Genomic DNA, 10,000 nt, shown 5'->3' with positions numbered 1-10,000 from the left:
ATGGATGTTTGTGTATGATTAACATTGAGCTAAATCAAAATGTGTAGCCCACATATGATATCAACATCATTGACATATTTAGGAAATGTTGAGATGAAATTCAGATGGGGAAAAAAAAACTTATCATTCCAACAAAATCACAAAGGTTGCATTAAAGCAAAACTACATAAGTACTGCATAGATTGTATTTATGCAATCGTGTGGCGTTTTCGCTGGTTGAAATTTCAGCTTGTTCCATTTATCTCTTTTTTATCACACTGTCGAGGTCCTTTTCTAATGGAAGAAGCTGACCAGAGTGCCTGTCATGAGATGCGAGCCCCTTGCCAATGTAATCGGGATAAATTCTTGTCCTGGCTATTTATCTCCTAAAATCCAATCCAATCACACTTGATGGAGAACATTTTCACTCGGCCGCCTTCCCCCCAGTATTCCCAAGGCACCCAAACTAACACGAAAACAAATCAATGATCGGACATCCAAAAATGTGTGATACATTGTAAACACACTTGGTGGAAAAATAATTGAAACTAAACCATGGTTAAGGAGTATAGCACATATATATTTTGAGCGTTAAATGCCATTATTGTAAAAGTCCATATATTAAGCCCTTCACAGCTATGTAATTACTTCAAAAACACTTTTGAATTAACATAATTATGCAAGTCTTTTTTAAGCTCAAACTAAATCAAGTTCATTTTTCATTTCGAGTGTTTACCGAGATGTCCATGTCTCCCGCTTTGAATCATCTTTGAGCAATTTCCTCTGTCCTTGTTAAATTTTTCATGCTGCAGGTAGAGGAGTCATTATCTCCCCTTTAATAAGCGGTGATCCTTTCTCACAAGGCTTGATGTTGATGATCTCAAGGTGTTGATGGCACAGAACCCCGGGTTTTGCTTTAATGGGGTCTTTGGGGGGTAGGAATCATTCTCTGGCCTCCTCATCAATCGAGCGACATGGAGCCAATTTACGGACAAGCACCAGTCTGTTCCATTTGATGGACAGGTGGGTCTCCCATTCAGTGAAAGCACAATCCTCTTGGCAACCATTGTGGAGGCTATTCCAATGGCAAAGTCGTGGATTTACAACTAGACAGACGGATGGACAGATACATCTGCCGCAGGGATACAAGCTAATGTGAGACACAAGTAGTCAGCACCTTGTTTGCTGGGCAAGGGTTACAGCGCCAGAAGCCACACTCGCCTTTACTCAACAGCTAATGGCTAATATTAGGTGTAGTAATAATTACTTTGGGAAATGTAAGCTACTCAGACGTCAGTGCTTAGGTCCTCCGCTATAATACCACGGTTATCAAAGACAACTTCTTTTTGAGAGTCCCTGTAGACTCGAGGTAATTCAGCGTGTGTTTCCACATGATTTACATTGTGACAAACCCAGATGTGAACCAAACCAGCGAACCGAGACCACTTCAAAGAGCAAATTGTGGTTTGTGGTTTGTTCAGCTGAAATATGAACACAATACCAGCAACAGGCATCTAGACACTCCAAAAACAGAACCATCTTGAATTGACTCGACTAAATGTTAACATTAGGAGCAGACTTCATGTGAATTCTTCATGTGAAATACTTAAGACAAAGGTTTGTGAAATATGAACAAAAGGGATCTAAAGGCAACAAAAACTGAATGTTTCAAAATAATAAAATGAAACTAGTGTAGTGACTTTACTGATTATTTGATTTCAAAAGTATCTAAGTTACTTTTTCGGCTACTTTCAGCAGCTGCCAAGTGACAGGAATATCACCTATCAAAAGTACAAAAAGAGAATCATACGCATTACTTGGTAATATACGCCGAACAGTTTATGGAATAACATCATCAACATGAACCAATAACTGAAAAATTAATGTAATTGAAGCCACATTAAATGAACTACTGAGCGCAAACTTCACGGGCCAAATATAGTAAGTACCTAACAATGTGAAGAACCACACGATTCTCAACTACACTTCTCTAAAGACACTTAACTGACAGATACTGTACATAGATAGACAGACAGACCCTGCATATTGTTTGAGTTCTGTAGTTTCCGATTGTGCAGGTGTCCATGCAGGCAACTGTGCGTGTGTGCGTGCATCCACATGCGCATGGTGTCACGAACGGGGTCTCCAGAGACACGCAGACGGTGTAGAGGAAACCTTTATCCAGTCCAAGGTCAGTGTTCAGGTAGGCAGTCCAAACCAGGCAGAAGTATTCGTGCGGCAGGCTAAATAGCGGGGTCAAGGAACAGGCGGAGGTCGGTACACGGAGAGCAGTATTCAGGCGAACGGGAGTGCGGGAACGAAGCATCAAAGACGACGATCTAGCGGAGGACAAGTCGTCCCCCAAGTCCTATATATACTGGGCGTCATCAGCTGTAACAAGGTGCAGGTGCGCTCTGGCTAATTGGCTGGCCCTGCCCAGCCTGGGCAGGAAGCCAGGAGCATGACAGTACCCCCCCCTCCCCCAGCGGCCGGCTCTGGACGGCCCCAGGAGCCTCAGGATGAGCCGCGTGAAAGTCCCTGATGAGGGAGCGATCCACAACGAAGCGGGAGGGGATCCAGAAGCGCTCCTCCGGACCATATCCCTCCCAGTCCACCAGGTACTGGACCCCCCTTCCTCTGCAGCGGGAAGACATCAGCCGACACACAGTATACAGCGGCCCACCGTCCACCATGCGAGGGGGCGGGGGGTGTTTGGCCAGAGGAACCAGCGCCGAAGTGCGATTCGGACGAAGTCTGCTGACGTGGAACGTAGGGTGCACCCTCATCGACCTGGGCAGTTTCAGCGAGACGGCGACCGGGTTAATGATCTTGGAAATCGGGAACGGGCCAACGAACCTGGGACCCAATTTGCGGGATTCCGTCCGAAACAGAAGATCTTTGGTGGAAAGCCACACTCGCTGTCCCACCCTGAGCTCTGGTGCGGCCCTTCTCTTGCGGTACGCTGCGGACTTCTCGGCGCTGCTCATGCAAAGCAGTGTCCTCCGAGCTGCTTCCCAGGTCCGTTTACAGCGTCGCACCACGGCCAGGGCCGACGGGGCCGCGGAGTTCATGGTCAGTGGAGGAAACAGGGACGGAGGATAGCCATGCACAACATGGAGTGGAGCCATATCTGTTGAAGCAGAGGGTAGAGAATTGTGGGCATACTCTACCCACTTGATGTGCTGACTCCACGTGCTCTGGTCCCTGGATGCCAGACATCGAAGACCGGTCTCCAACTCCTGATTTATCCTCTCCGTCTGGCCATTAGACTACGGGTGATGACCCGATGTCAGGCTAGCTGAAGCGCCGATGAGGTTGCAGAACTCCTTCCAGAAACGGGCGCTGAATTGCGGACCCCTGTCCGACACGATGTCCTGGGATAGCCCGTAATAACGAACGACCTCGTCCAACACCATCTGGGCTGTCTGCTTGGCCGACGGGATCTTTGGAAGTGGCATGAAGTGGACCATCTTGGAGAAACGGTCCATTACAGACAGCACGACTGTGTTCCCTTGGGAGGGCGGCAGGCCGGTAACGAAGTCCAGGGCAATGTGTGACCACGGGCGGAAAGGAATGGACAGCGGACGCAACTCGCCTACCGGTCGTAAGCGAGACGACTTATTGGCCGCACATACCGGACAGGCATTGACGAAGTCCCTCACGTCCTTGCCCAGGCTAGGCCACCAGAACCTCTGTTCGACCACCGAGCGGGTCTTCGCCATACCCGGATGGCAGACCGTCTTGTTGGTATGAGCCCAGTTGACAACTTCTCCCCGTAGAGCCTGAACAACGAAAAGGCGGTCCGACGGACGATCCGCGGGCGGCGGAACCTCTCCCAGGGCCTCCTTTACCCGCGACTCGACCGCCCAAGTGAAGCCGGACACGAAGCACGCCTCTGGCAGGATAGTAGCGGCTTCTGAATCCGTGCGCCCTCCCTCGTGGATCCGCGAGAGTGCGTCCGGCTTGCCGTTCTTGGAGCCTGGGCAGAAGGACAGAGTAAAGCGGAAGCGGGTGAAAAACAGGGCCCACCTGGTCTGGTGGGCGTTCAACCTCTTCACAGACTTCAGGTATTCAAGGTTCTTATGGTCCGTGAAGACAACGAACGGTACTTGCGAGCCCTCCTGCCAGTGCCGCCACTCCTCCAACGCGCTCTTGACCGCCAGCAGTTCCCAATCTCCCACGTCGTAGTTCCTCTCTGCCGGGGTCAGCTTCCTAGACAGGAACACACACGGGTGGATCCGTCCGTCCCTGGGACTCCTCTGAGACAAGACAGCTCCGATTCCTGAGTTAGATGCATCCACCTCCACCATAAACTGGTTATCTGGGTCCGGAACAATGATAACGGGAGCAGCAGTGAAACTTGCCTTTAGCCTGCCGAAGGCCTCCTGGCAGGTCCCGGACCACGCGAAGGTGGTGTGTGGCGAGGTGTGCGCATGCAGAGGAGCGCCCACAGAACTGAAGTTCCTTATGAACTTCCTATAGAAATTAGCGAATCCCAAAAACCTCTGTAGGTCCTTCCTGTTGGCGGGGGTAGGCCACCGCAGCACCGCGTCGACCTTCCCGGGGTCCATACGTATCTCTCCCTCTGCCAGGACGAAGCCCAGGAAGGACACGGATGCCCGATGGAACTCACACTTGTCCATATTTACGTGCAATTGGTACTTCTCTGACTTGTCGAATGTGAGAGGTTAGGTCTGCCGAAAAGATGAGAATGTCATCCAGGTATACAAAGACAGATTAATTCAGAAACTCCCGAAGCACGTCGTTAATGAAGTTTTGAAAGACGGCCGTGGCGTTGGTGAGTCCGAAGGGCATCACGAGATACTCGTAATGCCCCGTGGGAGTGTTGAAAGCTGTCTTCCATTCGTCACCGTCCCGGATCCGCACCAGATGATACGCGGTGCGGAAGTCCAACTTGGTGAAGATCCGGGCTCCTTGGAGGAGTTCAAAGGCTGTAGCTATCAGGGGCAAGGGATACCTGTTCTTGACCGGTGAGGATGACGGTCGAATGAGTCCGGTTGCCAGGGACTTCTCAATGTATGCCCTCATTGCCTAGTGCTCCAGTCCTGTCAAAGAAAACAGTTTCCCTTTGGGGGGTGAGGTACCCGGGAGGAGTTCGATGGCACAGTCATACAGCCGATGCGGCGGCAGAGATCTTGCTTTAGACTCGGAAAAAACCTCCTTCAAATCATGGTAGCAAGAGGGTACTGTGACTAATTCGGCGGCGGTGCTAAGCTCGTCAACTTGGATCCCTCCGTCCTCCCCAGCGATGCCACACTGCTTGCGACAGTCCTTACTCCATGCCCTAATCCGACCCGTGACCCAATCAATGTGTGGGTTGTGTCTCTTGAGCCACGGGCTCCCCAGGATTATGTCGCTGTTGCTAGAATTGAAAACGTGGAAACTAATACGCTTTGTGTGCATGTCTGGAAAGTTCATACGTATTGTTGGCGTGCGGTGTGTTACGCGGCAGAGGAACTTGCCGTTGGCGGCGTAAGCAACACGAGGGCGCTGTGTGGGGAAGGTTGCCGCCCGCAACGCTTCGACTATCTGAGGATGTATGAGGTTCGCTTCCGAACCGGAGTCAATGAACGCGGTCACTAAGCACGAATGAGCGTCTGTCCCGACTGTGAGGTGCAACAGTGATCGCCCCGACTTAGCGCCAGTATACCGCACACTCACCGGCGTCGAGATCCCAAGGTCGGGGCTCTTCGGCCGAGTCGGACAGCGGGCGATTACGTGTCCCAAACGACCACAATAGAAACAGCGCCCTTCTCATCGCCGACGTAAGCGCTCCTCCGCTGGGCTGCCAAGCCCCTCCACTTGCATGGGTTCCGATGTGGCAGACAACGTGGGTGGCCGGGAAGCGACCGGGCTGAGCCTCTCCGTCTCCTCCTCCCTCGGGCCATCCATCTGCCCCTGCACAGTCAGGCGCTGATCCACCTGGAGGGCCAATGCGATGAGGGAGTCTAGCGAAGGCGGAAGATCCATGGCAACGAAGTGGCCACGGATCTGTGGGGACAGTCCCTGGTAAAACGCGTCATGGAGGGCCTCCTCGTTCTAACGGCTCTCCGCAGCCCGGATCCGGAATTCAATAGCGTAGTCGGACATGCGGCGACGTCCTTGACGAATTGTCATGAGCGAGGACATCGCCTGGCATTCCGGAGCCGCGTACTGGAAAACCTGGGTGAGCGCACAGACGAACCTCGTCCATGAATGGCAGATCTCCGAGTTACGACTCCACTCGGCAGTGGCCCCCGCCTCCGCCCTCCCCGTCATGTGGGAAATGACGAAGGCGATACGGGAGCGGTGCGTGGGAAAAGCGGACGCTTGCAGTTCAAAATGGAGGTCGCACTGCCCAAGAAGGGCTAGACGTTGCCGGAGTCGCCTGAGAACAGCTCTGGTCGGGAGAGCGGAGTTATGCCGGCACGGGGAGGCTCCGTAACAGGCGAAACGACCCTTGTTGGCGTAGCAGCTGCGCTAGCTTGAGAAGCTAGCCACGGAGCAGCCTCCTGCTCGACCAGGCGTTTGCCCTGAACTTGCAGCGAACGGCGGATGGCTTCAGAGTCGGCTGGGTCCATGTTATGGCGAGATCGTTCTGTCACGAACGGGGCACGATGGCGGACCCAAATGCACGACTCCAGAGACACGCAGACGGTGCAGAGGAAACCTTTATTCAGTCCAAGGTCAGTGTTCAGGTAGGCAGTCCAAACCAGGCAGAAGTATTCGTGCGGCAGGCTCAATAGCGGGGTCAAGGAACAGGCGGAGGTCGGTACACGGAGAGCAGTAGTCAGGCGAACGGGAGTGCGGGAACGAAGCATCAAAGACGACGATCTAGCGGAGGACAAGTCGTCCCCCAAGTCCTATATATACTGGGCGTCATCAGCTGTAACAAGGTGCAAGTCCGCTCTGGCTAATTGGCTGGCGCTGCCCAGCCTGGGCAGGGAGCCAGGAGCATGACACATGGTTTAAGTTTGACATCAATGCAGTTTGTCGATTGCATCCATAAGGGAGTAAACATGACAAGTCTTGCGGATGATCACATCATATTTCTGTCTGTGATGAAGAAATTTGTAATTATTATCATTATTCAGTTACTTGAATTGGTTGGAACATTTATGATGTAACAGTGGATGAGATCCCAAAGGTTACGGTCATGAACGATGGCCTGAAAATATCCTGCTCTCTTTTCATTTTCACCCCAGTTCCCTTTGGCTAACGTTCCGTATGATTGGATCAACAATCCAAAACTTGATGCACACTGTGGACTGGTCAGTACTCAACAGCAAGGCACACATAGACAAACAATATACTCACACTTATGGATAATTTAGTCTTCAGTGGACCTAACTTGCAAGTTTTTCCAATGTGGAAGGACGATGAAGTACCCATCGATAAGCCATACACACACAGAAAAACATGAAAATGCCACACAAGAAGTGCCTAGTTGAGATTGGAACCCAGAACCTAACGACTCTGAGGCACACATGCCTACTTGGCCAGCATTAATAAATATAATACTGTAAAATGTATGACGTCTTTAGGATTTTAGTTAAAATGGTCCCAACAGGTCTAGTTCTGTTTTGATTTGGAGAGTCACAGATTTTTTTTCAGCCTGCGATTTATTCATCTTCCATTCTGTTTATGCTCATGATGATTGAAGGCACGTTGGTCCCTATCCCAGCTATCATCAGGCGAAAGGCAGGGTACACCCTGAACTGGTTGCCAACCAATCACAGGCCTCATAGAAACAAGCAACCCTTCACATTCACACCTATGGGCAGTTTAGAGTCTCCAATAAATGCATGTTTTTCAGATTTAGTTGGAAACTGTAGTGCCCGGAGAAAATTCACGCAGGCACAGGGAGGACATGCAAAATCCACACAGGTGAAGCTGAGGTTTGAACCCCCAGTCATCAGAACCGTGATGTGGCTGCAGACTACTTTGATGTAAACTAACTTTCCGCCTGTACATGCACCTGCTTGTCGTGGATTACGACTCAATTGCATGAATGATGGTAAAGATTAGGTAATAAAATTTGTTTGATGCATCCAACATCGAGATCAGAGCTTCACTACAGCCATTAGTACTTTAGCACCAGCTCACCAAGGCAACACTTTTCCATGTACCCCCAACAGAATATGTCGAATCCCAGGCTGGTAATTTACTCCATCCACTGTATCTAAATATGACATGAGAACCACCTGGGATCTTTTTTTTAATTACCTGTAAACATATGTTGTTACACAAGCTGTGGGAAGAGTTCGCCATCTTCCTTGTGTGTGTCTGTTTGTGTGTATGCATTTCTGACTCATGCACACTCCATTGCATCAGGGTGCATTGTGTGTGCGTTCTCTTTTGGTTTACAGCGAATTTTCTGTTTGCTATGTGCTCATTATTGTTCTGGGCCGCAAGTCTCGCTGAGGGATTGCGCCTCCTTGTAAAATCCCGTTTTACATCAGCACCCTTTGAAAATGGAGTTTGAGAAAAATGAAGATTGACTGAGAAATTGCCCCTGTAAAAATCCATCCGGACAGACAAAATGTTGATGTGTGTTTTTACTGTATACTGTACACAGTTTACATATCCAATGTCGTAGCTATTAAATTCTGAAATGGTTTGTATACAAGTATGGTGAAGCCCATTAACCTAAAATTATGTCCATCCATCCATTACCTTTGCCGCTTATCCTCCCTCGTGAGGCAGGGCACACAGAGACAAACATTTGCACTCACAATCACACCTCGGGGCAATTTAGAGTGGCCAACTAATGTTGCATGTTTTTGGGATGTGGGAGATAACCGGAGTACCCGGTGAAAACCCACGCAGACACGGGGAGAACATGCAAACTCCACAGAGGCAGGTCCGGGATTGAACCTGGGACCTCAGAAATGCGAGGCCAACGCTTTATCAGCTGATCCACCTTGCCGCCCTAAAATTATATATATATTTTTTTTAAATGAGATTTTTTCAAAAATAAAAATAAGCCAAACTATTATAGTACTTGATTTTTTTTCACCTAAGATGTCAAATTATAGTTATTTACTTGAATCCATGAACTGAAAATTAGTTTTATTGGTTACATGTCATGTGCGGTATTGTAGCCAACTGGTTTACACGGCTGCCTCACAGTTCTGAAGTTTGAGGTTTCAAGAAAGGCTCCGGCCTTCCTGTGTTGGCTTGTGATCAGTCCAGCCTGTACCCCACCTCTCACCCGATCTGAGGTGTGATCGGCAAACCGGTCATATCTGTCTTTTTTGCAAAATCTACCACCACCTGACCTTCCAAGTTCCTTTCTTGAATGGTAAACTTAGGTGTCACTTCTTCATCACCCCCATTTCAACATGTCCATTACAATCTGCACCAATTATGATTATCTCTGTCTGAAATGCGAAGAACTACGTCATCTACCTCCTTCCAGAAACCTTTCACCTTTAGGTCTCATCCTACCTGTGGATCATAGCCATTAATCACATCATACAAAACACACTCAATTTTAAGTATCAACCACTATCACAGTATCACTGCATCTGATGTTCTTTTCACTTCCAAGGCATTCTTAGCTAACTATTAATTTACAGGTCAAGTGTCATGAAATGGATTATTTTTAGTATGTTGTTAATGAAAAAAAATGGCAGACCGATCCGTTTTTTCACCAGAAAACAGGATTTTGACATATGGCTTTTTGTAACTCCTGCCATGGAAATCCTCTCAAGGGATTTGTTTTCGACAAGAAGCAGGAAGTGACGTTGGAGGCAGTAGCATGCTCAAACGGACTCGTTTGTTTCTATTAGTTTTACCTGCGGGAAGATAGTGTCATGATCCTGCCGCTTCAGCATGAGCTGTGCGGGTGCCCGCGCGTCTGCGCTGATTGGGAGGTGCACACCTGCTCCTCATGCGGGCTGATCATCCCCTGTATAGATAGGACCCGGTGACGACTGGTCCTCCGCCAGTTCGTTGAGCTTCATGCCCCGTTCCAGCACTCTCGTTTCCCTGATTGAACCTGTGTGTACCGACCTTC

At 49.5% G+C, this 10,000-nt stretch overlaps 1 protein-coding gene across 5 annotated transcripts in view; it reads left to right on the top strand.

Annotated features, from left to right (window-relative positions):
* tnmd (tenomodulin) overlaps nucleotides 1–10,000 on the top strand; it is a 101,227-nt gene that overhangs the window by 28,987 nt on the left and 62,240 nt on the right. The gene's annotated exons all lie outside the window — the stretch shown is intronic.

Source organism: Syngnathoides biaculeatus, chromosome 11 (assembly GCF_019802595.1).
Source record: "Syngnathoides biaculeatus isolate LvHL_M chromosome 11, ASM1980259v1, whole genome shotgun sequence".
Taxonomy (NCBI): domain Eukaryota; kingdom Metazoa; phylum Chordata; class Actinopteri; order Syngnathiformes; family Syngnathidae; genus Syngnathoides; species Syngnathoides biaculeatus.
This window is presented reverse-complemented; position numbering and strand designations above follow the sequence as displayed.